Source organism: Cherax quadricarinatus, unplaced genomic scaffold (genome assembly GCF_038502225.1).
Source record: "Cherax quadricarinatus isolate ZL_2023a unplaced genomic scaffold, ASM3850222v1 Contig353, whole genome shotgun sequence".
In the NCBI taxonomy this organism is placed as follows: domain Eukaryota; kingdom Metazoa; phylum Arthropoda; class Malacostraca; order Decapoda; family Parastacidae; genus Cherax; species Cherax quadricarinatus.
This window is the reverse complement of record NW_027195379.1, coordinates 129,602-157,097: the sequence shown is the minus strand read 5'-3', so window position 1 is coordinate 157,097 and position 27,496 is coordinate 129,602. Positions and strand designations below refer to the sequence as shown.

The window sequence follows — 27,496 nt, the reverse complement described above, 5'->3', positions numbered from 1 at the left end:
CTCGCCACCTCAACACTACCAGCAACACTCGCCACCTCAACACTACCAGCAACACCCGCCACCTCAACACTACCAGCAACACTCGCCACCTCAACACTACCAGCAACACCCGCCACCTCAACACTACCAGCAACACTCGCCACCTCAACACTACCAGCAACACTCGCCACCTCAACACTACCAGCAACACCCGCCACCTCAACACTACCAGCAACACTCGCCACCTCAACACTACCAGCAACACCCGCCACCTCAACACTACCAGCAACACTCGCCACCTCAACACTACCAGCAACACCCGCCACCTCAACACTACCAGCAACACTCGCCACCTCAACACTACCAGCAACACTCGCCACCTCAACACTACCAGCAACACTCGCCACCTCAACACTACCAGCAACACCCGCCACCTCAACACTACCAGCAACACTCGCCACCTCAACACTACCAGCAACACCCGCCACCTCAACACTACCAGCAACACTCGCCACCTCAACACTACCAGCAACACTCGCCACCTCAACACTACCAGCAACACCCGCCACCTCAACACTACCAGCAACACTCGCCACCTCAACACTACCAGCAACACTCGCCACCTCAACACTACCAGCAACACCCGCCACCTCAACACTACCAGCAACACTCGCCACCTCAACACTACCAGCAACACTCGCCACCTCAACACTACCAGCAACACCCGCCACCTCAACACTACCAGCAACACTCGCCACCTCAACACTACCAGCAACACCCGCCACCTCAACACTACCAGCAACACTCGCCACCTCAACACTACCAGCAACACTCGCCACCTCAACACTACCAGCAACACCCGCCTCCTCAACACTACCAGCAACACTCGCCACCTCAACACTACCAGCAACACCCGCCTCCTCAACACACGTCCTCAACACTACCAGTAGCACTCACGTCCTCAACACTACCAGCAGCACTCACCTCAACCAGCAGCACTCACCTCAACCAGCAGCACTCACCTCAACTAGCAGCACTCAACACTACCAGCAGCACTCACCTCAACTAGCAGCACTCAACACTACCAGCAGCACTCACCTCAACTAGCAGCACTCAACACTACCAGCAGCACTCAACACTACCAGCAGCACTCACGTCCTCACCACTACTAGCAGCAAAAGCTGTATCCAGAACCCAGGTTAGTTGCCACAACCTCCAAAAATGTTGGTGCTTTTGGGACTCGGTAATTTCGCAAAAATTATTCTCAACCAGACGAAAAAAAAATAAGTTTCTAAGATACTGTTAAATTATTGTAATCTTATCTAAAATTATGTAGTTGGATTAGGCTAAATTTAAAAGCGAACCTTTTTCAGTTATCAGATTAAAATTGAAAAATTATGGAAAAGAATGTTTTCTTACTGAAAAATAGTGCTAAATTCTGGCAAGATCTTGATGTAATCAGCTTGTTTCTATCATATTTCTAAGTATGTTTTTCATTAAAATATATTTTTTTTTTGTTCTGCTGTCAGCGAAAATACATGTTGGCAATTAGGAGTTTTTTCCCCAAAAAAAACTACGATTTATATGATTATTTCATTGTAAATACTGTACATGGCAACTTGTGTGGTGGGAAGTGTTTTGAGAGCAGCAGTAAGTCTATCAGTAGCCGGCAGGCTGTGAAGAAGATAGGTTGTGTGTGGCAAGCTGAAAGTTGCCCCCCCCCCCCAAACCTTCCTAGTTTCACACAAAAAATAAAAAAAAATCAGTAATAAGTTTTTTTTCATCATTCCTCACCAAGCTGCTGGCGAGGGTGGACGTTTGCTACACCTCTCTGACAGGGGCCAGGCTGTCACAATGGAGGTTGGGGTGCACTGCAGAATTTTTTTTTATATTTTATTGAAAAACGCAATACATAGTTATACATGTAGACAATGTAAGCAATGAAACGTATCCATTATATATAACAAAAGAAAACTCCACATTCCCTACCGTAGCACTAAACTTATACATGAGAACTAAACTAAGACAGCCCACAGCTTCATATACAGGTGGGTTTATTACATCCAAAATTGCAGCCATAAACACAATATGCAATATAACCCAAAGAATGTCACAGGTATTGACATTTTACATAAAATTGTATGTACGAAGACATTCTCAATTATCCAAAAATTCTTTACACACTTATTATTGTTGTATATTAAACTTCATATCAATACATAATACGTAACACCTCAATAATTACGAAACAAATAAAGGTTTGAAAATAATCTCCAAACATCACCACAGAAAAACTAAACACAGTACAATATAACAAATGATTCATCCCACCTCACTTCCATACACTACATTCATCCCACCTCACTTCCATACACTACATTCATCACCACAAGCAAAATTACACAATCACGTATATTTAGTAATATTTTCCAAATATAATTTCCAGTTTTAAATAACAAACTTCTTCTACTATATAATGAAATATACATAGTCATTACTATTAAACATTAACTTAAACAAGACTATATTCTTATTCTACAGACCTCAGCAGTTCTTGCCTCACCATCCTAACCCTACTTGACACATTGTACATCAACACATCCTTATATACCCAACACTCGTCATTAATATTCATTGAACTTCACCAAATACCAATATACAACCCATACTGAGTACATGAAATTCTCTCTTACATACTGCTATATACACTTGATGTATGATAAAAATCACACACATTGTATTATCTCATTATTAGCAGTACATTTGGTACACAGACATATTTATCACGCCCGCATGTCCTTTGCTTTAATACAACCACCAATTCTGATAATACATTACAACATATTCCAAATTTAACTTATCCATAACATACATCAGTATACCATTCTGAGTATGACAGTATACTTTTCACATGCACACAAATATTGCTCATTTCCATAACCATATAAAAAACGTAACTTTTCCCTTACAAACCACCACAAACTTACTTAAAACACACTCCACAACTACGCTGCCATTTCACACCATATCACGGAACTCCTCATACATTCCCAAATTCTGAGACGAGCCCGATGCAACCCCTGAAAATCCGAACACATCCCCCCCCCGGGTTTTTTTTTTTTTTTTTTTTTTTTTTTTTTTTTTTTTTTTTTTTTTTTTTTTTTTTTCCTTACTCACGCCAACAAACCTCTGACATTCATACTTCGATATCCTTCAGGAAAAACCCTTTCCCATCTACTTCCATATATCCCCCTATTACGACTAAGTGTTTTATACATTGTTGCAGCCAATACCTTCTTTCGCACCATCCAATCCCCATTACCCCTCATGGTCCATGATACAAAAACAAAATCAGTTATGATGTACACCAAAGCACGCTGCACAGACTCTTCCACACCTCCCACATCTAAACTCAATGCCCTTAATACCGATATCCCTCCCCCACCCACCCTCCTCAAAATCCCACCCATCCACTCCCGTATACACTCCAAATTTTTACAAAAATATACTACATGAAAAGCTGTCTCCCTATCCCCACACACCCTACATACGTCCTCCACCATCAACCCTCTCTCCCGAAGCACCACACCAGACGGCAATATTCCATGAAGGAAACGAAACATTACCTCTCTCACTCTTGGTCTGATGCGCACCAACCGCAACCGTACCCAAATGTCTCCCCATGCATACATTGGGTATATGCCCTCAACATTTGCAATCACCCTCACCCCTACAGCACGCTCCAGCACACCTACCCGTATCCTAGACGGATTTCTAACATACAATAAAGCTCGCAGCACATCCTCACACTCTCTCATCTCTGATCCTACCCACCACCTGCGTGCCTCCTCATATAATGCTTGCACGCCCTTCCCCACACGACCTTCCACTCGGAGAACCCCCCTCTTCAAATATATACACTTAACCCTTAATCTTATATCTATTAAACCCAATCCACCTTTGTCGACCGGTAGCATAACAACACTTCTACCCAACCAATCACACCCAGAACCCCATATATATCGAAAAACCTTTTTTAGCATTCTATTAATGTCCGGTCCTGCCAACGGATATACTGCTGCCACATGCCAGACCATACTATATAACATCACATTCACCACTATTACACGTTGATGTATCGTCAAATGCAAGGGTCTCAAAACATTTAACCTACCCACCAACCTATCCACTGCCCTCCCAGAATTAAGCATCCGTGCCTCCCCGGCATTTCCCATATAAATTATCCCACACACCTTTAGTCTATCCACCACACACCAACGCACAGCTGTGTCCCATCGCGCCCTCCCTACCCAATTCCCTAAGACCAATAATTTCGATTTCTCCACATTCACTTTTAAACCTGTAACACCTTCAAAACCACCAATTACATCCTCCACCTCATGTAAACTTTCCTCCCTGCTCATTAGAATTGTTGTATCATCCACATACCCTATTATTCCCATCCCACCATTCTCCACACCACGTACCTCCCCTAAACATCGCCCCACTGCCCTATAAAAAGGGTCCTGTATACAAGCAAACAACAGTTGAGACAGAGGACAACCCTGCCTTATGCCTCTACCCATTGAAACCCACTCACCCAATTTCCCATTCACCTGCACACGTACACCTACCCTATTATACAAAGTCTCAATCCAACGTACCATCTCTTCCCCAAAACCCTGCCTCCGTAAGATATGCCACAGTGCCTTTCGTTCTACGCAATCATACGCAGCCTGCCAGTCCAATGCTAAGACACCTCCCCCCCTTTCATTCTCCCCCTCCATACTTTCCACAAAATCTTTTATTATTCCATGTCCCTCATACATCGTCCTTCCAGGCACCCCATACTGACCTCTCGCAATAACTCTATCTATCACGCACTTCAGCCTGTTCCCCAAGATTTTTGCGAATATCTTATAATCAGCACATAACAACGACAACGCCCTGTAGTTCTGCACTGTAGTAGGGCCTTCCCCTTTTGGAATCAATACTACTACTGCAGTACACTGCAACTCGCCCATCCTCCCCTCACTTTTCATCACATTCATCAGGTTCACTAAAAAATCCTTCAACACACTCCAATTCTTCACATAGAATTCACAAGGTAACCCATCTATACCTGGCGCTTTACCTCTCGCCATATTCTCCAAAGCTCTCCATACCTCCCCCTCTTCAATATCCCCACCCAATGCCATACGATCACTTCCACTCAGCACACAAGATACATTCTCTCCCAATCTCTCTAAATCCTCACCGTTCACTCCTACACTCCTCAAATATTTTCCAAACCAACTATCCATAAAACCACTCATACCCTCAGTAGTTCTCAACTCCTGACCCTTCGTATACCCACCTAAGTCCTCGTGTACTACCAGCTTATCAATTTCCATTGCCAACCTGCGTCTCCGCTGACCCCGTAACACACAGGCTGACGGCCTGTCACCCCAAATCGCCTCCTCTAACCCACCTTGCACCCTCGCCTCATCAAATCTCTCATTGTGCATATCCCTTATCTGCCACTTTAATGCTTCAATTTCCTCCATTGGATACACACCTGTCACAGCACCCCTCTGATAACAACCCTGCAACCGCCCCTCTAAATACTGTTGAAGCCCAAATGTCATCCATGCCTCATTCTTTCCCCTTCGCACATAGTATTGCCTGATCCTCGTCTTTGCAACCCCATCCCACCACCCCAATAAATCGCTTGCACTCTTACCCCCACCCCATAAGTCCTCCCACAAACTTTCAAAATCCCCTCCCTCCACCCCCTCACCCAGTAGTCGTACATTCAGCTTCCAGTACCCCAAATATCTCTTAGGCAAACCGTCCCAATTTAAATCAGCATAAACCGCCCTATGATCTGAATAAACGACATTCACCGTCTGCACCCGCGTCACCCTCACTCCCCTTGTCACATACAACCTATCTAATCGTGCAGCATATCCCTTTCTATGAAAAGTGTGCTCTATCTCGCAATCCCCTCCATCAACTATATCCCTCAATCCCACACCTCTCAATAGATCCCCTAAACCTGCCAAAAAACACCCTGCCCCTCTCGGTTCCACATCCTTCCTGCGCACCACACAGTTCCAGTCGCCACCAACTATTGTCACAGACGGTAATGACCGCAAATAATATACCAATACGTTATTCACAAATTCATTCTTTACCCTTACATCATTCTCAGCCGGCACATACACACAAATGACTGCCATCCGCTCACCTCTCCACCACCCATCTATTCTTAACACACGACCCCCCCCCCCCTTCACTCCTAAGAACAACAAACGGGCTCGTCTCTCGGATCAGGATTCCCACCCCCCCCTTCATTCGCTCCGAATACATCACAAACACTCTGTACCCATCCACCTCCAATTCCTTTCCCAACTTGAAATTATGTTCCTGCACAAAAACAATGTCTATAGCATAACGTCTTAAAAATCCCTTTACCCACAGACGCTTCTCACTCGCACACAATCCATTAATATTCACTGTCATGCACCGGAAACCTACTTATGTGATTTCACCCTCTGCCCCTTTTCACCTTTCACTGACACGCTTTCAGTGTGTCTGCTGCGTCCACTTTTCTCTCCACTGCCCACTGGTGGCTTCCCCTTATCCAACACCTGATCAGGCGTACCTTTAGTGCTCCCACGCACCACATCAACCCATGGCTTTTTCCCCGGTCTCTGTGCCGGGGTCAAAACATCATCAGAGTCAGAATATGTCGCCGCCCTCTTACGGTTGACACACTCTGCATCCATTTCCAACTCACTGGATGCCTCCCTGTGAATCTCAGCAGTCACCTCAATTACTTCCACCACTCCTGGCGAGTCATCTGCCATGTTCGCCAATCTTCCAAGTTGCTCATCTTCAATCTGAACATTACTCCTCACCATGCTTAAGTTATCCTCAGCAACTTGCTTCTCAAAGGATTTTTCCTGCACATTCACCAGTAGGCCTTCCTCTACCCGCACGTCACCAATCTGCACAGTCTTCCCGTTCTCCATGGCAGATGCCTCACTTCCCACCAACTGTGACAGTGATGGGCTGGTACCCACCAGTGGCAGCTCACGCTCCACTTCCTCACTCCAGGAAGTGCCACTTCTATGTACAGGTGCCTCATCAGCATGACCCACCTCTGGTTCTGGCTCTTTCACCTTCTCACTACCTAGGTCCTTTCTCCGCTGCCATCTCCCACACTGGGCCGCCATATGGTCATATGCACCACATAACCTACACGTCTTCTGCTGCCCAGCGTAGTACACCATTACCTGTGTCCTAAATGCGTCCAGTATGACGTAAGACGGGATGGCATGCCTCAACTCCATCTTGATCGTGAACGTACCATCCGGCTTGCCGGCATACGCCCCATCCGTCCATTTACCAGCCATAGCCAGGTGTACAGGTCCATACTGTTCAAAAACATACCGCAGATCATTCTCGTCCGCCTCAAATGGCACATTTCGGATTTTCACCCATGTGTAATGCTTCGACACGTCGATTAGGCGAACACGTATCGCTGAATTAACATCCACGCTCCTGTCCTGGTACTTGTCAACCAGCCGTTCATACACTCCAGCTGAACTTAGCTTGACGAAAATACGATAGGCACCATTTAGTGCCACACCATACAGTTCTTGATCCGCAACACCATAGGTGTCACGGATAATTTGCGGTAAAAGCACTTGTGCAGACTGAGGCGTTATTGCACCACGCAATAATTCAATGCACACTGTGTGCAAACGCCTTCTCACAGACTGCGCCATGTTGTGAAAATATGTCTTCTCCAATGGCCAGCAGAGGGCAGTAGTCACACGTCCGCACTCTGCGCAGGTCAAGCGGCGAATGCACTGCAGAATTAACACTGTCGGCATAGACCCCTCAAGGAACGTTCCTTGATGTTGGTGAGGGGCTCTTGATTTAGGGAATTGGATCTGTGCTCCAGTTCCCCGAATTAAGCCTGAATGCCTTCCACATCCCCCCCCCCCCCAGGCGCTGTATAATCCTCCGGGTTTAGCGCTTTCCCCTTGATTATAATAATAATTCGAGTCAATTTACGTATGTTAAATTACGTAATGTGCCTTTCGAGGCGAATGAAGCTGACCTACGTAGTGTGTTTGGGAAGTCTGGTTTCCCCTCGAGGGAGGTTCCTTGACGCTGGTGAGGGGCTCTTGATCTAGGGAATTGGATCTGTGCTCCGGTTCCCTGAATTGACCCTAAATACCTTCCATCTCCCCATGCGCTGTATAATCCTACGGGTTTAGCGCTTCCCTGTGATCATAATAATTGGGAAGTTTGGAACTGTACAGCGCTGTATAGCCCTTGTGGCTTAGCGCTACTTTTTGATTATAATAATAATAATTGGAACTGTACACGTAGCTCAACAAGGCAAGTGGACGGCAGGGGCTTATGACTTTGTTCGGGACGTATTGTTATACTATTTTAGGGGTTTACCTGCTATCGCGATAATTGGAGGTGATTGGAATTGTGTGATTAGGCATGGAGACGTAATACCTAGGGGGGCGGGGTGTGTGTTGGGTGCCTTACGGGATGCTTTTCGAGATGTCGGGGTCGTAGATGTGGTCGGCAGGGGAATGGGGGTATCAGGCGGAGCACACCTATGTACAGGGGAGTTATGAGGCAAGGTTGGACAGGATTTATGTTAGGCAGGGGATAGGAGTGGAGAGGGTTAGAACAGTAGACGTGGGTTTGTCTGACCACAGAGCAGTGATGGCTGACCTTCGGGTGGATGGTATTCCGAGAATACTTCCGAGTTATTGGAAATTAAATGTGAGGCTTTTACAGGAGGAAGATCAAGGTTGGTCCTTTCAGGCATGGTGGAAAGGGTTTTGGGAGGCTAGGGATGAGGAAGTGGATTTGCTAGATTGGTGGGAGTTGCAGGCAAAGGTGCAGATTGCAGGATTTTTTAAGAAGAGTGGCAGGGAACGGGCACGCTGGAGGTTTGGATTGCAGAATTATTAGAGGGTCAGTTGATTGATTGTTATGAGGGGGGGGTAGGGAAGGTGTGGGAGGAGTTATGGGGGAACTTAGAAGTCGTTTAGTGGAGATGCATAATGAGCGTTTTGATGCACTCAGGGTCAGGGCAGGCTTTGGGGGACGTACTTGGGTGATAAGCCAACTGGGATGTACTTGAAAATTCAAGGACAGACAGTTGAGGAATACAGGGCAATATTGTCGGGGGGGGGGGGTTTGTGCAGGCAGGGTCTTTTTGAACAGATTGTATCAGTAGAAAACTGATTATTGATTTAGGAAAAATAAAAAGGGGGAGGGGAGGTTGGGTTAGAAACATTTAGAGCTATGGGGGTTCATCAGGTTTGGGGGCAGGGGATCGGGACAGTTGGGGGGGAAAGATTGAGGAGGGAGGGGGGGGAGGGGTGAATGGGTTGAGTCGGGCCCAAGGCCCCGAGAAGATTAGATTTTGCCACCAAGTGGTTAGTTTATTGTGCCCCTAATCCATCCACAGGGCGAGAGCATATGGATACAAAAAAAGGCCTAGGAACCAGGCCCCAAAGGGAAAAGGAATACAATGGATTTAATTTCCATATCAAGTTCACATTTTTTACAAGAAATTTTTGGAAATTTTTTAGTATATCTGGATTTATTTTTATTAATAAGAATCTTGACATGTCACAAGGTTATTATACTGTCTGTCTCTGTATTCCCAAAAGTGGACAATTACACATAGTGTTCAAGAGAGTGACCTTTGCCTGATCACATAATTTACATTTTTTTTGATCATCTTGAACCCCCAAACTGCCAGAAGTACTTTGTAACCAACCCCCAAGTCCATACAACATCATGTCTGTTCACATTGAAAGTTGCTCCAAAAAAACTTATCTAGTCATGTTATAAGGGGTTATAGTTTCACCATTCTAACTGCATTCCTATAACAATCATTTTCATTATTTACTTTCCAATATTATTCCTAATGTAGACACAGTTATACCAAAGTTATATTCATTCCCTCCTTCTGGATACTCTTCTTTAACATATCAATTTTATCAGAAGGAGAATCCAATGTGTGATGGGACCCAAACAATTGTACTTTAAATTTCCCCTTTGTCCCTAATTTTTGAGTATCTATACCTGGTTTCCCCCAATGAGCATGTTGTTGAGTTTTTTGTTTAAGAGCCTTCAATGATGACATAGAATCAGTAATGATGATAGAGAAAGCCTATTTCAAGGTTGCTTTACCCCTTAGGATTGCAAACAATTCAGTTTGGTGTAGACGCCCAGTTGTTAATTCTATGCCTAACTCAACAAATTTATTATCTTTAATAGGAGGGGCAAAAGAGAATGCAGCCCGCCAGAAGACTCCTGTTTGATCCATCAGTGATAAAATTTTGGATAACTTATTACTCCCAGCTAGGCGAAAATTTCTTCTGAGCAGTTGCTCTAAAAGAGATTTAAGGAAGGGATTAATAGCAATGAGTTTTAGGGATTTTGTAGGATGGAAATTTTAAAATGAACACATCTTCCATGGAGGGGAAATCCCTTTTGTTGCCTACAGGATCATTTCTGATTTTAAAATTTTAATGAAATTGCAGCCCAATCCATTTAGATCTGTGTTTAAATTTCGCCTGCCCTGGGGGGAGAGGGATTAATTTTTCTTGCACCCACCGGTGAGGAAAAATAGCATTAGCACCAAGAGGGCGGCCCGACTGTACCGGCGCATAAATCCCCGTCTGCATTCAGCTGGTTAGAGGATCTTTCAACGACACGATGAACTTTCTCCGCCAAGAAACGGGGTTTTTTAGACACCCCCAATGAAGAGCGTATGGTGGCACTGAAGGGAATGCCGGGGGTTTTCGTAAGTTCATGAGGGCTGACTTACTCTACCATCTTTAGACAAATTTTCAAGAAAGACGGAAGATCAATTGGCAGTGGAAGTATGTTGCATGATGTCAATATTTTATTGGGTAAGGAAGGAATGTCCCTTTGAGGCAACAGCATACACCCTCAAGATGTTTCAGTGGTTATGGAACTGCATGACGACAGGGGAATGTGGGGGGACGGCCCTTATGGGGGGATCCCAAGGACCCTTCACACTGAAAATGACCCTGAGGAGGCGATACCATCATATGTTACTTTGCAAAACCCATAGAACACGGGTTTTTTGTAAATGGGGAGAGGAAGAGGCCATTTATGGACTTTATGAGACATGGTGGCACAATGCCCCAGGAGACAGGGCCCTAGGGGTCAGGAGACGCCTGTGGATACGTTTTAAAGAAGCCAGGATGTTGTGACGGGTGAAGGGGAAACCCGGGGACAGGCCATGGAGTGGGGGGAGGTCGACAGGGCAGAGGGGGTTTTTGGAGACGTGTTTACATCCCGGGGAAACGGGGGAGGGAATATGCTGCAGACAGCCCGTTGATAATGGGGTCAGCCAGGACGGGTTTTTGAGGTGTGCAGGTTTTTTTGGAAGAGTGGAGCAGGGGTGTGGAAAGTGATGTGAGGCGGGATGACAAGGTGAATGAACAGAAAGGGGGTAAGGAAGATTTGAGTGAGGCCCGAAAGGAGAGCAATGGGGGTGGAGGTCCATCAAGAAGATGGGTTGCAGAAGAAATGTGTGTAGAGGGTAGCTCCTGCAAGAGATCAGGGGGCACGACATGGAAAAGTCCTCACACCAGCGCAGAGGCCGGGGAAGAAGATGGGGGCAGCTGTGGAGCAAAGGCAAGCCCGGGAGGAGGGGGGGCAAGGGGAGCTGGGTGGGAAGGGACGGGGAGGGGTTGGAGGGCAGGAAGAGGGATTGAAGAGAAAAAACGAGCCCTATGAAAGGAGGACAATGCCCAGCGGACAGGGGTAACCCGCCATTCTTGTAAAATTCAGGTGTAATTTCAATGTAAACGGTAAAAAACCCGAGGCAAGAGGGTATGGTTAGAGTGGGTTTTGAGGAGATTTAGTATTGATGTCTTTTTTTTGGGAACAAACCATAGGTTAAGGGGAGTTGTTGTTGAAAGGTTATGGTTGTTTACATGTGATGTTTTGAGGTTGAAAGGAGGTGGCGGGGCGGAAAAGGAGCCCAGCCCTTTTGGTATCCGGGGTTGGGAGGGGGGGGGTGAGGGTCAGGTGGAGGGTTTTTGGGGGCCAGGAGGGTTTTTTTTTAGGTGTGTACATGCCAGCAACTAGTAAACAGAGTGAAGGTGGTTTTTGCCCGGAGGTTCGGGTATATCACGGAGGTTTACCTGCTTTTGGGGGTGATTGGGGGGATTAATTGTGTCATTGGGAAGGGGTGTGGTTCGAGGGGGCGGGTGTGTTTGGGGTTCTGGGGATTTTTTGAGATGTTGGAGGGTAGATGGTGGGAAGTAGGGGGTATGAGGAGACCTTTTTTCTGTAGGGGGTTTTGAGGCACGGTTTGATAGGATTTATGTTAGAGGGGATAGGTGGGAGGGTGAGGATATGATGTGGGTTTTTTTGATCATCGTGTGTTATAGCAGATTTGAGGGTAATAAGGAGAGTTTTAGATACTGGAAATTAAATGAGGCTACTTAGGAAGATGAACGGGTTTAAGATTGGGAAACCCTTTGGGGGACTAGGGAAAATGGGAAAAGGATTTGCTGATTTGGGGAAAAGAGGCCAAAATTTAAATTGGGAAATTTTTTTAAAATACGGGGAAGGGGATGGCTAGGGGGAGCCATGGCCAAAAATTATCTTTAGGGGCAGAAAAGACTGTTATGCAGAGGAACGGGTGGGGGGAGGGGGAAAATGAACGTTTCAAAAAAGGTTTGGGGAAATTCCAATGAAAAAATTTTAGGAATTGAAGGGGAGGGGGGAGGATGCTTTAAAGGGGGAAGCCTGGGGTTTGTATTAAGGAGGTTTTAAAGGGAAAGGCAGGCGAAGACCACCTTGGGGTATTGACAGGTACAGGGGGGGGCTTTTAGGGGGGGCCCAACCACCACCACGGAAAATATTAGTTTGTATGCAGATTTTTGGTTTAGGGAGAAGTGGAGGAGGGTTGGGGGGGAGTGGGGGAGGGACGGTTTGGGGGTGAAGGGTTTAATAGGGATTAAGAGCAGGACAGTGACAGAATCGAGGGTAGTATTAATTTGAGGAGGTGGAGGAGGCAGTTTTGGGATTTAGGTAAAACCCAGGGAAGACGGGAAAACCAAAGATTTTTTGGTATCAATGGGGAGGAGGCATTGTCTGGTGGGGGTTTTTAATTGATGTTAATAGGGGGGATGGGGAAACTTTGGGAAAGGGGGTCACGGTTTTGTGCCCAAAAAAAGGGAAAGCTGAGTTTGAATGATTAAGGGAACGTTAATGTGCTCGGGTTAAAGATTTTCAGGTTTTAAAAAAAATGAGGAAAGTGTTGGGTTTTTTGTTACATAGGGGGCAGTTAAAATTTGGGGAAAAAGGATGAGGGATGGACATGGTTTGATTAGGATTTTAGAGAGATGGGGAGGGGAATACTAGGTTTAGATTGGGTGAATGCTTATGATTGGTGGACAGAGATTTCTTTGGGTTTGCTTTAGAGGTTGGGGCGGGGGGGGGTAGGGGGTGGGGAACACCCAGATGGGGCAGAGGTGAGGGTACAGGCAAAGGGAGGTTGGGGGGAAATGTACCCAAAGGGAGAGGTTTGAGGCAGGGCTGTCCAGTCACAGCTGTTTTGGTGTGTGCAGAACTTTTTATGAGTCTTTTAGAGGGGAATGAAAATCAGGAGATGGAAGGGGGGCAAAGGGGCATCGTTGGGATGTGGATGATACATGTTTTGCAAGGGTAAGGGGGAGTTAAGGAGGGTGGGTAGAGGATTCAGATGTTTGGAGAATAATGGAATGAGAAACGGGGAAACAAGGTTACAGAGGTGGAATTTGGGTTGGGGGGGTTGGGGGTAGGGTTAGGATGGAAAGGGGGGAAAAATCAAGGGATGTGGGATCTGTATTTTGGGAAATGCAGGCATGCAAAGGGGAAATTCGAGTCTGTCACGGTAAGGTTTTGTAGACCAGCAACTATAGTGATAATATAGCATTTATTGGGTGGAGACAGAAAAAAAAAAAAAAAAAAAAAAATAAAAAGCCAGATAAGCATTGATAAACAAGGGGGGACTTGCATTGTAGGAGCCCCAGATATACCGCTTTTTCAACACGGTTAATTTGATGCAAATCACATTTACCGGGTAGATAATTTGTAGACCTTTCTGTGTTAGCCAAATCACCGACCAGATGTTTTAAAAAAGGGCCCCACGACGAGCAGATCGACTGGTCCAAACCTTGTCTGGTCCAACCCTTGACTGGTCCAACCCTTTTACTGGTCAACCCCGACTGGTCCAACCCGACTGGTTTCAAAAAAGTTTCGGGACAAAAAGCAGACTGTAAACGGGGGGGTGTAGGCGCCCTTATAAACACAAACATTAAAAAAACAGGAACGGGCGGTAAGCTGTCCAATATACAAAAAAAGTTTGAAACAGAAATACAAAGCTAGAGCTTCATTTTAAGGTTTTTAATATAATATTAAGAGGTTGCTAGTAGAATTGCAGTAAATCAACCATTAAATCATTTTGAAGCCGGTAGTCTGTGGTCAGTCAAACAAACGGGCCCCCACATGGATAAATTGTCATTTTGTGGGAAAATTTGTCACGCCCTGTGCAGATATCCCAGAACTAGCTTGCAGTATTAAAACAGAGAAGTGTTTCTGGGGTGCCAAAAGGAAAATCTGTGGGCTAAAATCACAAGGGTTTTAAAAAAGGACAACATCAAAGTTTCTTTTTAAAAAAACCCGGGAAACTTTACAAAGATGGGGAATATAAAAAAATCTGGGCTGAATGGAGCCCTTTACTGGCCAGAGTCACAAACTGTGGTAGGTGATTTCCCGGGAGACAGTAATAGTTTTTGGGGGTGCTGTCCTGGGAGACAGTAATGGTGAAGTGGAGGTGCTGTCCTGGGAGACAGAAATGGTGAAAGGGGGATACTGTCCTGGGAGACAGAATGATGAAGGAGATTTTGTCCAGGTAGTCGGGGAAATTTTACGAGGAAGGAATACATATAAAAGAAATAGGGGATAGGAGCCAAATAGGGAAACAAGTGTAGCAAAGATAAGATAAAACCAAATTGCAAATAGAAATACTGCAGGAAATGCAAAAAAGAGGAAAATGGAGTTTACCTGGAGTTTACCTGGAGAGAGTTCCGGGGGTCAACGCCCCCGCGGCCCGGTCTGAGACCAGGCCTCCTGGTGGATCAGAGCCTGATCAACCAGGCTGTTACTGCTGGCTGCACGCAAACCAACATACGAGCCACAGCCCGGCTGATCCGGAACTGACTTTAGGTGCTTGTCCAGTGCCAGCTTGAAGACTGCCAGGGGTCTGTTGGTAATCCCCCTTATGTGTGCTGGGAGGCAGTTGAACAGTCTCGGGCCCCTGACACTTATTGTATGGTCTCTTAACGTGCTAGTGACACCCCTGCTTTTCATTGGGGGGATGGTGCATCGTCTGCCAAGTCTTTTGCTTTCGTAGTGGGTGATTTTCGTGTGCAAGTTCGGTACTAGTCCCTCTAGGATTTTCCAGGTGTATATAATCATGTATCTCTCCCTCCTGCGTTCCAGGGAATACAGGTTTAGGAACCTCAAGCGCTCCCAATAATTGAGGTGTTTTATCTCCGTTATGCGCGCCGTGAAAGTTCTCTGTACATTTTCTAGGTCGGCAATTTCACCTGCCTTGAAAGGTGCTGTTAGTGTGCAGCAATATTCCAGCCTAGATAGAACAAGTGACCTGAAGAGTGTCATCATGGGCTTGGCCTCCCTAGTTTTGAAGGTTCTCATTATCCATCCTGTCATTTTTCTAGCAGATGCGATTGATACAGTGTTATGGTCCTTGAAGGTGAGATCCTCCGACATGATAACTCCCAGGTCTTTGACGTTGGTGTTTCGCTCTATTTTGTGGCCAGAATTTGTTTTGTACTCTGATGAAGATTTAATTTCCTCATGTTTACCATATCTGAGTAATTGAAATTTCTCATCGTTGAACTTCATATTGTTTTCTGCAGCCCACTGAAAGATTTGGTTGATGTCTGCCTGGAGCTTTGCAGTGTCTGCAATGGAAGACACTCATGCAGATTCGGGTGTCATCTGCAAAGGAAGACACGGTGCTGTGGCTGACATCCTTGTCTATGTCGGATATAAGGATGAGGAACAAGATGGGAGCGAGTACTGTGCCTTGTGGAACAGAGCTTTTCACCGTAGCTGCCTCGGACTTTACTCTGTTGACGACTACTCTCTGTGTTCTGTTAGTGAGGAAATTATAGATCCATCGACCGACTTTTCCTGTTATTCCTTTAGCACGCATTTTGTGCGCTATTACGCCATGGTCACACTTGTCGAAGGCTTTTGCAAAGTCTGTATATATTACATCTGCATTCTTTTTGTCTTCTAGTGCATTTAGGACCTTGTCGTAGTGGTCCAATAGTTGAGACAGACAGGAGCGACCTGTTCTAAACCCATGTTGCCCTGGGTTGTGCAACTGATGGGTTTCTAGATGCGTGGTGATCTTGCTTCTTAGGACCCTTTCAAAGATTTTTATGATATGGGATGTTAATGCTATTGGTCTGTAGTTCTTTGCTGTTGCTTTACTGCCCCCTTTGTGGAGTGGGGCTATGTCTGTTGTTTTTAGTAACTGTGGGACGACCCCCGTGTCCATGCTCCCTCTCCATAGGATGGAAAAGGCTCGTGATAGGGGCTTCTTGCAGTTCTTGATGAACACAGAGTTCCATGAGTCTGGCCCTGGGGCAGAGTGCATGGGCATGTCATTTATCACCTGTTCGAAGTCATTTGGCGTCAGGATAACATCGGATAGGCTTGTGTTTATCAAATTTTGTGGCTCTCTCAAAAAATTCATTTTGATCTTCGACTCTCAGTCTGGTTAGCGGCTTGCTAAAAACTGAGTCATATTGGGACTTGAGTAGCTCACTCATTTCCTTGTTGTCATCTGTGTAGGACCCATCTTGTTTAAGTAGGGGCCCAATACTGGACGTTGTTCTCGATTTTGATTTGGCATAGAAGAAATACTTTGGGTTTCTTTCGATTTCATTTATGGCTTTTAGTTCTTCCCGCGATTCCTGACTCCTAAAGGATTCTTTTAGCTTAAGTTCGATGCTTGCTATTTCTCTGACCAGTGTCTCCCTACGCATTTCAGATATATTGACCTCTTTTAGCCGCTCTGTTATTCTTTTCCGTCGCCTGTAAAGGGAGCGCCTGTCTTTCTGTTTTACATCTACTCCTTTTTCTTAGAGGAATAAGCCTTGTGCATACATCGAGTGCTACCGAGTTAATCTGTTCTAGGCATAAGTTGGGGTCTGTGTTGCTTAGTATATCTTCCCAGCTTATATCGGTTAGGACTTGGTTTACTTGGTCCCACTTTATGTTTTTGTTATTGAAGTTGAATTTGGTGAATGCTCCCTCGTGACTAATCTCATTATGTAGGTCTGGGGCTCCGCGCATACATGACTGAACCTCAATTATGTTGTGATCTGAGTATATTGTTTTTGATATGGTGATATTTCTTATCAGATCATCATTGTTAGTGAAGATGAGGTTTAGTGTATTCTCCAGTCTAGTAGGCTCTATTATTTGCTGGTTTAAATTGAATTTTGTGCAGAGATTTAAAAGCTCGCGTGAGTGAGTTTTCATCAGAGCTGCCTCCTGGTGTTATTACTGCAACAATATTATTTGCTATATTCCTCCATTTTAGGTGCCTTAAGTTGAAATCCCCCAGGAGCAAGATGTTGGGTGCAGGAGCTGGAAGGTTTTCCAGACAGTGGTCAATTTTTAACACCTGTTCCTGGAATTGCTGGGATGTTGCATCCGGAGGCTTGCAGACTATCACAATGACTAGGTTTTGGTTCTCGACCTTTACTGCTAAAACTTCCACTACATCATTTGAGGCATTTAGCAGTTCTGTGCAAACAAGTGACTCTGTCTGTTTAAAAACACAGTTAAAGTTGTTAAGAACAGTTTCCCAATGATTCCTTTCTTTTCCCCCCACAATAGTAGAGATGGTTGATTTGGGTTTTTCCCTTTCCCAACCCCCAAAAACCCCGGACCCCCAACTCCACTTTCATACTTATCAATGACTCTTTCTTCATTTTCTTTTTGGGAATTCTCACCCCCTTTGCTGTAGGGTTGGCACTAAAGCTTTTTTGGGGGCCCCATGGCCCTTTTCCAGATAAACCCCAGCCAAATTAAATATTCCGATTGTATGCTTGGATGTTTCCCGGGGGGCTGGCGGGTAAACAATGCAGGCCGGGAAACATCGGAAAGGCGGGCTGGGGGCGCACTTTGGGGGTTTTTCTGGGGCCAGGGGGGTTTTTTGGGGGCTTATCGAAAAAAATTTTTTCGATCAAAGCGGCCCCGGTATGCAGATTATCGGTACAGTTTCCTTGAGTATACGAGGCCCACTGCATATTTTATTCTCTGTGGAAATGGATAACTACCAATCTTTTTGGGCCCTCACTTCTACACACTCCCGCCGGGAAGCAAGGCGGCGTCAGGTTGAGGGGGGTAGTTAAACAGAAAACCCTTCTCTGTGTAAGAAGGTCTCCGGCCTTACTCACTTTGCTCCTTGTCACCAAAAATTTTGAAATTTTTTGAAACAAAATTCCCTTCTTGGAATTTAATTCCCCCAAACCCCTTCCCTAACCCCTTTAGAAAATAAAAAAAGTACCCTTTTCAACTGTATCCAAAGGTTCATAAAAAAATTAAAGGGTCTTCTTTTTTAAAAATTAGGGGGGCCCCCTTTTTAAGCAAGGGGGGGGTTTAAAAGGCTAAATTTAAAAATAAAATCCCGTAAAGTGGAACCCCCTTTTTTCCATATAAATGCATAAAACACTAGAAAAATTTTTCCCAAAACACCCACACATACTATTCTATGATATTTAAGCATCCCAGAGCGATAAAATGTATATACAGTTCACTCATTACTTACCTTAAAATATTTGTAGTCTTAATGTAGGGTCAGGAGTAAGTAAATGAGATAAAACGAATAAATGAGAGAGAGAGAAAGAATGAGTACATGAGAGGTGACAGGCCAGGCGCAGAGTAAACAAACCAGGCTCCCACATCTTATATTTATGTTTATTTATTCTATTGTGGGGTGTATTTATCATCTTTTTATGTTATGTATCGTGTTTATTATATAATTTTGAAAAAAATATCATGGCTGGATTAATGAAAATGTGTATATTACCGTAATATACGACATTTAATGAGACTCGGCGAGTATTGTTATTATCACCACTTGTGGAAGTCGTCTGCTACCACATCTCACATTTATGTTTATTTATTCTACTGTGGGGTGTATTTATCTTATTTATATGTTATGCATCGTGTTTATTATATAATTTTGAAAAAAATATCATGGATGGATTAATGAAAATTTGTATATTACCGTAATATACGACATTTAATGAGACTCCGTGACTATTGTTATTATGGCGTCACTTGTGGAAGTCGTCTGCTCACATCTCACATTTATGTTTATTTATTCTACTGTGGGGTGTATTTATCTTATTTATATGTTATGCATCGTGTTTATTATATAATTTTGAAAAAAATATCATGGATGGATTAATGAAAATGTGTATATTACCGTAATATACGACATTTAATGAGACTCAGTATTGTTATTATCACCACTTGTGCAAGTCGTCTGCTACGACATCTCACATTTATGTTTATTTATTCTACTGTGGGGTGTATTTATCTTATTTATATGTTATGCATCGTGTTTATTATATAATTTTGAAAAAAATATCATAGATGGATTAATGAAAATGTGTATATTAACGTAATATACGACATTTAAATGACTCGATGTATGTAAGTTTATTTAGGTACAGGTATACATAAGTATAATTATCAGAGTATATATAAAATATGAAATAACTTTTAAAAACATTTGAAATTTTGGAGTTTCCAGACAAAATGGAGAGACTTAGTGCTTACTGAGCTCATGGAGAATGTAAACAAACAGGGTGGGGCACGGTGACCGTATTAGAAAGTCAGGTGGGAGACCGTATAGTGAGTTTTGGTCATAATTTGAAATGTCCGTATTAGCGGAACGCCGTAAAGTGGAACGCCGTAAAGCGGGGCCCTCCTGCAATATATAAAGTCTGTTTATGTATTAAAGATACATTTTAAAATGTTTGTTGATCTCCCTACAACCTTATTACGATAGAACTAGAGAACAATTCTCCTTGAAAAGTCCCCTAGACTAACAACGCCTAGGGTTTATAAAGTTTATCGTAATAAATGGGGACCTACTGTCCGGGAGACTGAACCTTGAAATACAGACTTATAAAATATGGCTGAATTATCCGCCAGGTTTGAAGACCTTACAGTTGAACGACTGAATACGTTAAAGTTACAAACTTGTTGGCAAATAGCAAAGTCTCTCGGAGTAAAGTATGACAAGCACTATACTTCTGTTACCCTACGGGCTATCATTCGGAATTTACTCTTTCCAGAAGTCCCAGAAGAAGACTCCGGCGAGGATTTAGAAGATAATGAAAGTCTAATTTCACAATTTGACCGGCAGTCATCAGTAAATGAGATGGAAATGCCTTCAGTAGCTACTAAGGACATATCAACGAGACCTAAGACTCCAAGACCAGTTTCTTCTCAAGCTCAGACCACTTGGGAAATCCTAGACTTCACCGGTAGTACACCAGGAACAACCACATTCTCTACATTGACGGAACCCAGAGCTCCTGTGAGGAATAATCCAGAGTTTTTCCAGTGGAACTCCATTCAAATTCCTCCAGAGATCCACTCTCCGGAACAATTCGAGAGATTAGAACGCTTCTTGATATTACAAACTACGTACATTGAAGCCCAACGTAAGTTTAAACATGAAGAGTTTGAAAGAGAATCCATCAGACGTGATAGACAACTCGACCCAGGAAAAATTGAATCTCGTCCAACACCAAGAGTCGAGACGTTCAATGTTCATCAAGCGGCCGCCATGGTTCCCAGATTCTGTGAAGAAAACCTCTACGCATTTTTTGAAGCCTTTGAAAACCAGGCTCAAATTATGAAGTGGCCCAGGGAACATTGGGCGGCCCTGATACACACTACCTTGACGGGAAAAAGCACAGGCTAGCACGGCGTCCTTACCCTTCGACCAGTACTCTCACTACGAGACAAAGAAAACTGTATTGGACGCTTACGACTTGTTGCCTGCTAGTTATCTACGGTCATTCCGGACTTTGAAGCGCAACCCACAGCAGTCCTGGGTAGAGTTTGCCCGAGGGAAACAGGCAGCATTTGAGAGATGGCTTAGGGCTTCAAATTGCAATACAGTGGAATCCCTTTCTCAATTGATTTTAAATGAAGATTTCTTCAATTATTTGACGGACGACCTACATACTTACCTTATCGGACGTTCAGCCTCAACGCTAATAGAAACTGCGTCGATAGCTGATCATTATGAGATAGCTCACCAGATGATGGGTAAGAGTAAACGTCAAGAGGCTTTTCGGAAAAATCCCAAGATAGATTCAAAGTTTGAAAGAGCGTATACGGTGCGTTCTAACTGGGATAGTAATTCCAGTTACGGAAAATATTCAAGTTTTAAAAAGGAAGATGTTCCCCAACGGATTTGTAATTACTGCCACAAATCGGGACATTTGGAAAACCAATGTAGAAAGAAAAATGAATGGAACTATGAAAATCCCAGGAGATACCCTACTCAAGTGATCTCCTCCCAGGTCCAAGCTAAAGCCCGGCCTCTAAGAACGAACTTGGAGTCGTCCCATCCAGAGACCCAACAGACGAGATGACTACATTCTGAAACCAAGGTACACGAGGCCATGGAACCTTACCTTGCTACAGGAAAAGTCGGCCTCGACGAAAAAAGGTTAGTTAACGTCACTACATTTCGAGACACAGGGAGTTATCTGTCTTTATTGAGGACAGACGTATTACCCCTTGATGATCACTCAGACACCAAGATAGAAGTCTTGTTAGAGGCGTATGGTGGTGCCTTAATTAAAGTACCATTGCATAAAGTGTTTTTGGAAATCCCCGACTATGTGGGTTGGATAACTGTTGGAGTATCTAGTAAAGAATTCCCCATTCAGGGTGTTGGACTGTTGATCGGAAATTATGTATACCACCAAGGTATTTGTAAAGAACCGATGGTGATAAATAACTTCTGAAACCCACTATGCTTTGGAAGCATTAAACGAAGGTCCAGCATTATTTCCCTTGAACATTATTACTCGTGCAATGTCTCGCTCCGCAGATTGTGGAGAGAAATCCAAAAATAAAGACCTGGGTTTAGATTTGCTATTCAGTAAGGCAATACAAACTGGAACCTTTAAACCTAGTCAAGCCATGATTAACCCCAAGTGTTCCGCTGGAAAAGGTCTCGGAAGAAATGACCTGATTCAGGCTCAAACTTTAGATCCAGACTTGAATCATTGTAGAAGTATAGCAGTTTCTGAGGAACAGGCCAATCTACTAGAAAACTGTTATTACAAGGATGGTATCCTCATGAAAAAGGAGGAAAGTAATGGTTCCAAAGACGTGAGGAGTTTAGTAGTATTGCCAACTTCTTTCCGAGATACCACTCTTGAATTTTCTCATAATAGTCCTCTAGGTGGACATCTTGGGACAAGGAAGACTTTAGGAAAAATAGTAAAACATTTTTATTGGCCTAAGATTGGGGAAAAGGTGAAGAAATACATTAAAGAATGTCATTTGCCAGAAGGCAGGTAAGCCTGCTCATAAACCTTCCCCGGCCCCCCTAATTCCTATTCCTGCACGAGGAGAACCTTTCTCTCGTCTAATTATTGATTGTGTGGGACCTCTGCCAAAGACCCGTCAGGGAAACCAATATTTATTTACAATCATGGATACTAGTACAAGATATCCGGAAGCTATCCCTGTTAGGAAAATTACTTCTCGGGTGATTGTTCGTTCCTTATTAAAGTTCTTTTCTCAAGTGGGAATCCCCAGAGAAATTCAGTCAGACCAAGGAACTAACTTTACTTCTAAAACCTTCAGAGAAGCAATGTCCCACTTGGGTATAGAATCTTTGTTGTCCACGAGTTATCACCCTCAATCCCAAGGAGCTCTGGAACTTTTTCACCAGACTCTAAAATCTATGCTAAGAGCATACTGTGAACAGTTTTCCCAAGATTGGGATGAGGGGATACCTTTATTATTGTTTGCATTACGAAACAGTGAACAAGAGAGTACGAGCTTCACTCCGTTTGAACTCGTCTACGGGCATCAGGTCCGAGGCCCACTAGCTGTATTGAAAGATACTTGGACTGGCAAAACAACATCCTCGATAAAATCATCACCAGTTCTGATGCAGGAACGTTTGTCTTATGCTAGAGACTTAGCCGCAGAAAATTTGGCGAACGCTCAAAGAAAAATGAAACTTTGGTACGACAAACGAGCAAAACCCCGTTCATTTCAACCTAAAGATTTAGTAATGGTTCAGAGGTTAGTTTCCGGCCATGCTCTCTTACCACGTTACCAAGGTCCTTATGAAGTCGTGAGTAAAGAAAACGATGTAAATTATGTAGTTAAGATACCTGGAAAAAGGAACAAAGTATTTCACATAAATCAACTGAAATCTTATCATTCCAAAACACTACCTACCACATCCATCACTACCTTATCTACAATCAGAGAAAATACATCAGAAGGTGTCAAAAGAGCCGACGCTCACCTTAAAAATTCTGAAGCTCTACTCAATCTTGATATACTTAACAATCTGGACGATTCAAAAAGGCAAGAAATAAGTAAATTAATATTGAATTATAAAAGCTTATTTGGAGATGTGCCAAAAACTTGTACTCTAGGGTATCACGAAGTCTAGCTCCGCGATTCGCATCCAATCAAACAACCACCTTATAGAGTGAGCCCCACTAAACATCAGATGTTGAAGCAAGAAGTTGACTTTCTTCTCGAACATGGCCTTGTGGAACGAAGAGTCCTTGGGCGTCCCCTTGCCTGTTAGTTCCCAAACCAGACGGAACATTTCGCACGTGTACGGACTACCGTAAGCTTAATTCTGTCACAATACCAGACGGATATCCTCTTCCTCGAATAGACGACCTGATAGATACTGCCTCCAGCTCTAAATTCCGTGAGGCGACTTGATTTACTGCGAGGGTATTACCAAGTTCCTCTGGCGCCAAAGGATAGACACAAAACAGCCTTTGCAATTAAAGATGGTTTGTTCAATTACAGAGTTATGCCCTTCGGTTTATGTAATGCGGCCTCAACCTTTCAGAGACTTATGAACGAGCTAACTCGAACCTTGGAAGGAGTCGAGGCATATCTTGATTTGGTAGTGTTTAGCGACTCTTGGGAAGAACACCTTATTCGACTGGAAGCTTTATTCAAATCCCTAGATAGCTATAATTTCACTGTCAATCTAGCAAAGTGTGCTTTTGGACAAGCCACTATTAAATACTTGGGTTTTCAAATAGGACAAGGGAAAGTGGTACCCCTTAACCTTAAAGTAAAAGCCATTACTGAATTCCCTATTCCAAGTGATAGAAAAGGAGTGCAAAGATTTCTGGGTATGATTAGCTACTACCAAAGATTTTGCCCCAACTTTGCACAATTAGCTGCTCCTCTGACTGAATTAACTAGTCCTAGAGTAACCTTTAAATGGACCCTGGAATGTAATGAAACTTTTGAAAAATTAAAAAGATTGCTTACGTCCTCTCCTGTATTACAAAGTCCAAATTTTCACAAACCCTTTATCTTGCATATTGATGCTAGCTGCTATGCCATAGGGGCAGTCTTGCTACAAAATTCATCAGATACTGAAGTTTTGCATCCCATTTGCTATTTTTCATCAAAGTTAAAGTCCCATCAAAGAAATTATTCAACTGTTGAAAAAGAGGCATTAGCCCTGGTAGTTTCTTTAGAGTATTTCGACGTATACTATAGGGCTCTGGTGGCCTGGTGGTTAACTCTCTCGCTTCACACGGTGAGGGCCTGGGTTCGATTCCCAGCCAGAGTAGAAACATTGGACAAGTTTCTTTCCACCTGTTGTCTATGTTCCCCATCAGTAAAATGGGTATGTGGGTGTTAGTCGACTGGTGTGGGTCGCATCCTGGGACACTGACCTAAGGAGGCCTGGTCACAGACCGGGCCACGGGGGCGTTGACCCCCGGAACTCTCTCCAGATAAACTCCAGATAATATACCTGGGAACATCGCCTCATAAAATATCAGTATTTTCCTATCACAACCCCTTAACATTTATAAATACAAAGAAATCAAAAAATGCCCGAATTCTGAGGTGGGCTCTCAGAATTCAGCCCTATTCATTTAGCATTAATCATATAAAAGGCCCGAGTAACGTTCTTGCCGACGCTCTTTCGCGTCCCTAATAAAGTTCATTCATTTGACGATTCTATTGTCTAAATTTTTACTTTAAACTTTTAAACCATTCAGATTTCTGTTTATCTAATGTTTTGTCTATTTACAGTTACTGTATGTGTGGTAACATGCTGTATCGAGCTAGGATTTGGTCGAGAGACTAGGCTGGCTATTGCCTCCTTTCCCGCTACCCCGAAGGCTTATGTGCATGTACTAACGCTAACGGGATACTAGAAGTCTGGTGCATACACGCCTCGTCTCTCGGATCCGAAGTCCCTTCGATATGATCATTCGTATGCTTCTCGATACAAAACCTTTGGAAAAAACAAAAATTCCCAGTACTACATACTGTCCTAAGGGAAGGGGTGTTACGCAGAGATGCAGTTATAATATATGTCTTTCATATTTGCTCATCTTTCTAATATTATATTGCGATTACTATCGTTAAATGCTAAAAAGAGAGTAATCAGCTTTATAATATTAAATATTCATTTTCACCTTTCCCATTTTTCATTATATATATATATATATATATATATATATACATATATTTATTCTGCTGTGGAAATGGATAACGACCAATTTGTTTGGCCTCACTTCTACACTACTCGCCTGAAGCGAGCTGACGTCAGGTGTGAGTGGGGTAGATTAAACAGTACAGCACTTCTCTCTGTGTAGAGAAGGCCTCCACATCTTACTCACTTTACTCGCTTAAAGTCACCAGAAACTGAAATTTTCCTTAAACAGAAGTTCTCGTCTGTGGAGACTTCGAGTTTGTTAAACCATTAACCTAATCTCCTTAGAAAATAGGAAATAATGTAACTTTTGTCAACTGTATATGAAAGGTTCATACAACAAAAATTGAAGGTCTTCATTTTTAAGTAATATATAAAGTCTGTTTATATATTAAAGATACATTTTAAAATGTTTGTTGATCTCCCTACAACCTTATTACGATAGAACTAGAGAACAATTCTCCTTGAAAAGTCCCCTAGACTAACAACGCCTAGGGTTTATAAAGTTTATCGTAATAGTGGGAAACAGCCAATGCAAAAAAGAAAGATTTAACTTTTTGTAAATGAACATGTGATCAACTTTTACCCCACTCCTCAAATACTCTGAAAGCTGTTAGTCATATTGAGCTTTTCCTGATACGTATTTAATTTTACCTCTTCTCAAAAATGTTCGTCTTAAACTGTGCTCTGTACCTTATTTATCTTATTGTTGCTTTTTTGCAGGGTTGGTCTTACAAGATTAAGGTTAGCTTCGTTGAAATTTACAACGAAGTTATCCGAGATCTCCTGCTCTCTCCAGGAGAGCCAACAAATTTGAATTATGACATCAGATTAGTGGACAAAACAAAAACTGAGACCTTTGTCACTAATTTGAAAGTAAGTAGAAGTGGAATAATTCTACACTTACTATGTGTAATTGTTAGAGCAAGAGTACACAGCTGTACACTACAGCATTAATGAACATCAATGCTTCTAATGTAACTTGTCTTTCAAGTGGAGTTTGAGGAACTTATCTTGTTGAAACTTAATATTTGATCTCTTATGTTCCTTAGACTAATTTTGTCCACACTGGTTTAGTGCTTTTTTTTTTTAGTGTGATAGTAATACTAGGTTGGTAGACATTAACCACCGAGGGGGGTACTACTGTCCTGACAAATGAGTAAGACAAACCTGTACAGTGGTACCCTGAGTTTTGGCCATAATTCGTTACCGAAGTCTAGTCTGTTCGAGTGGTGTTACCGAACGAATTTGTTCCCATAAGAGATAATGTAAATTAGATTACTCTATTTCAGACCCCCAAAAATACTTACAAAAGCACTTATAATAATACACTTAAATAATTTTTCAAATTGGGAGCTGTACAAAACTCAGGGTACCACTGTATTTGTTTTACATGGTGGGAGTGCTGTTGTCTTTTTTCTGTCTCAGACCCACAAGATAATGGGTATATCTTTCTACTTTTGCTTACACTTGTTCTTATTATATCTCCTCTTATGTCCATGGGGAATGGAGAAGTGGAATAGAATTCTTCCTCCGTAAGCCATGCATGTCGTAAGAGGCGACTAAAATGCCGGGAGCAAGGGACTAGTAACACTTTCTCCTGTATACATTACTAAAGTTAAAGAGAAACTTTTCTTT

At 43.3% G+C, this 27,496-nt stretch overlaps 1 long non-coding RNA gene across 6 annotated transcripts in view; it reads right to left on the bottom strand.

The window, feature by feature from the left end:
• LOC128699054 (uncharacterized) overlaps nt 1–27,496 on the bottom strand; it is a 190,432-nt gene that overhangs the window by 44,597 nt on the left and 118,339 nt on the right. For 2 of the 6 annotated variants that reach the window (XR_011391155.1, XR_011391156.1), the window contains exon 1: nt 1,002–1,042. The exons of 1 other annotated variant lie outside the window; for it this stretch is intronic. This is a non-coding gene — a long non-coding RNA (uncharacterized lncRNA). Of the gene's footprint in view, nt 1–1,001; nt 1,147–27,496 lie in introns of those variants that run through there. 3 more of the 6 variants (XR_011391154.1, XR_011391153.1, XR_011391157.1) reach the window with 3 other exon arrangements.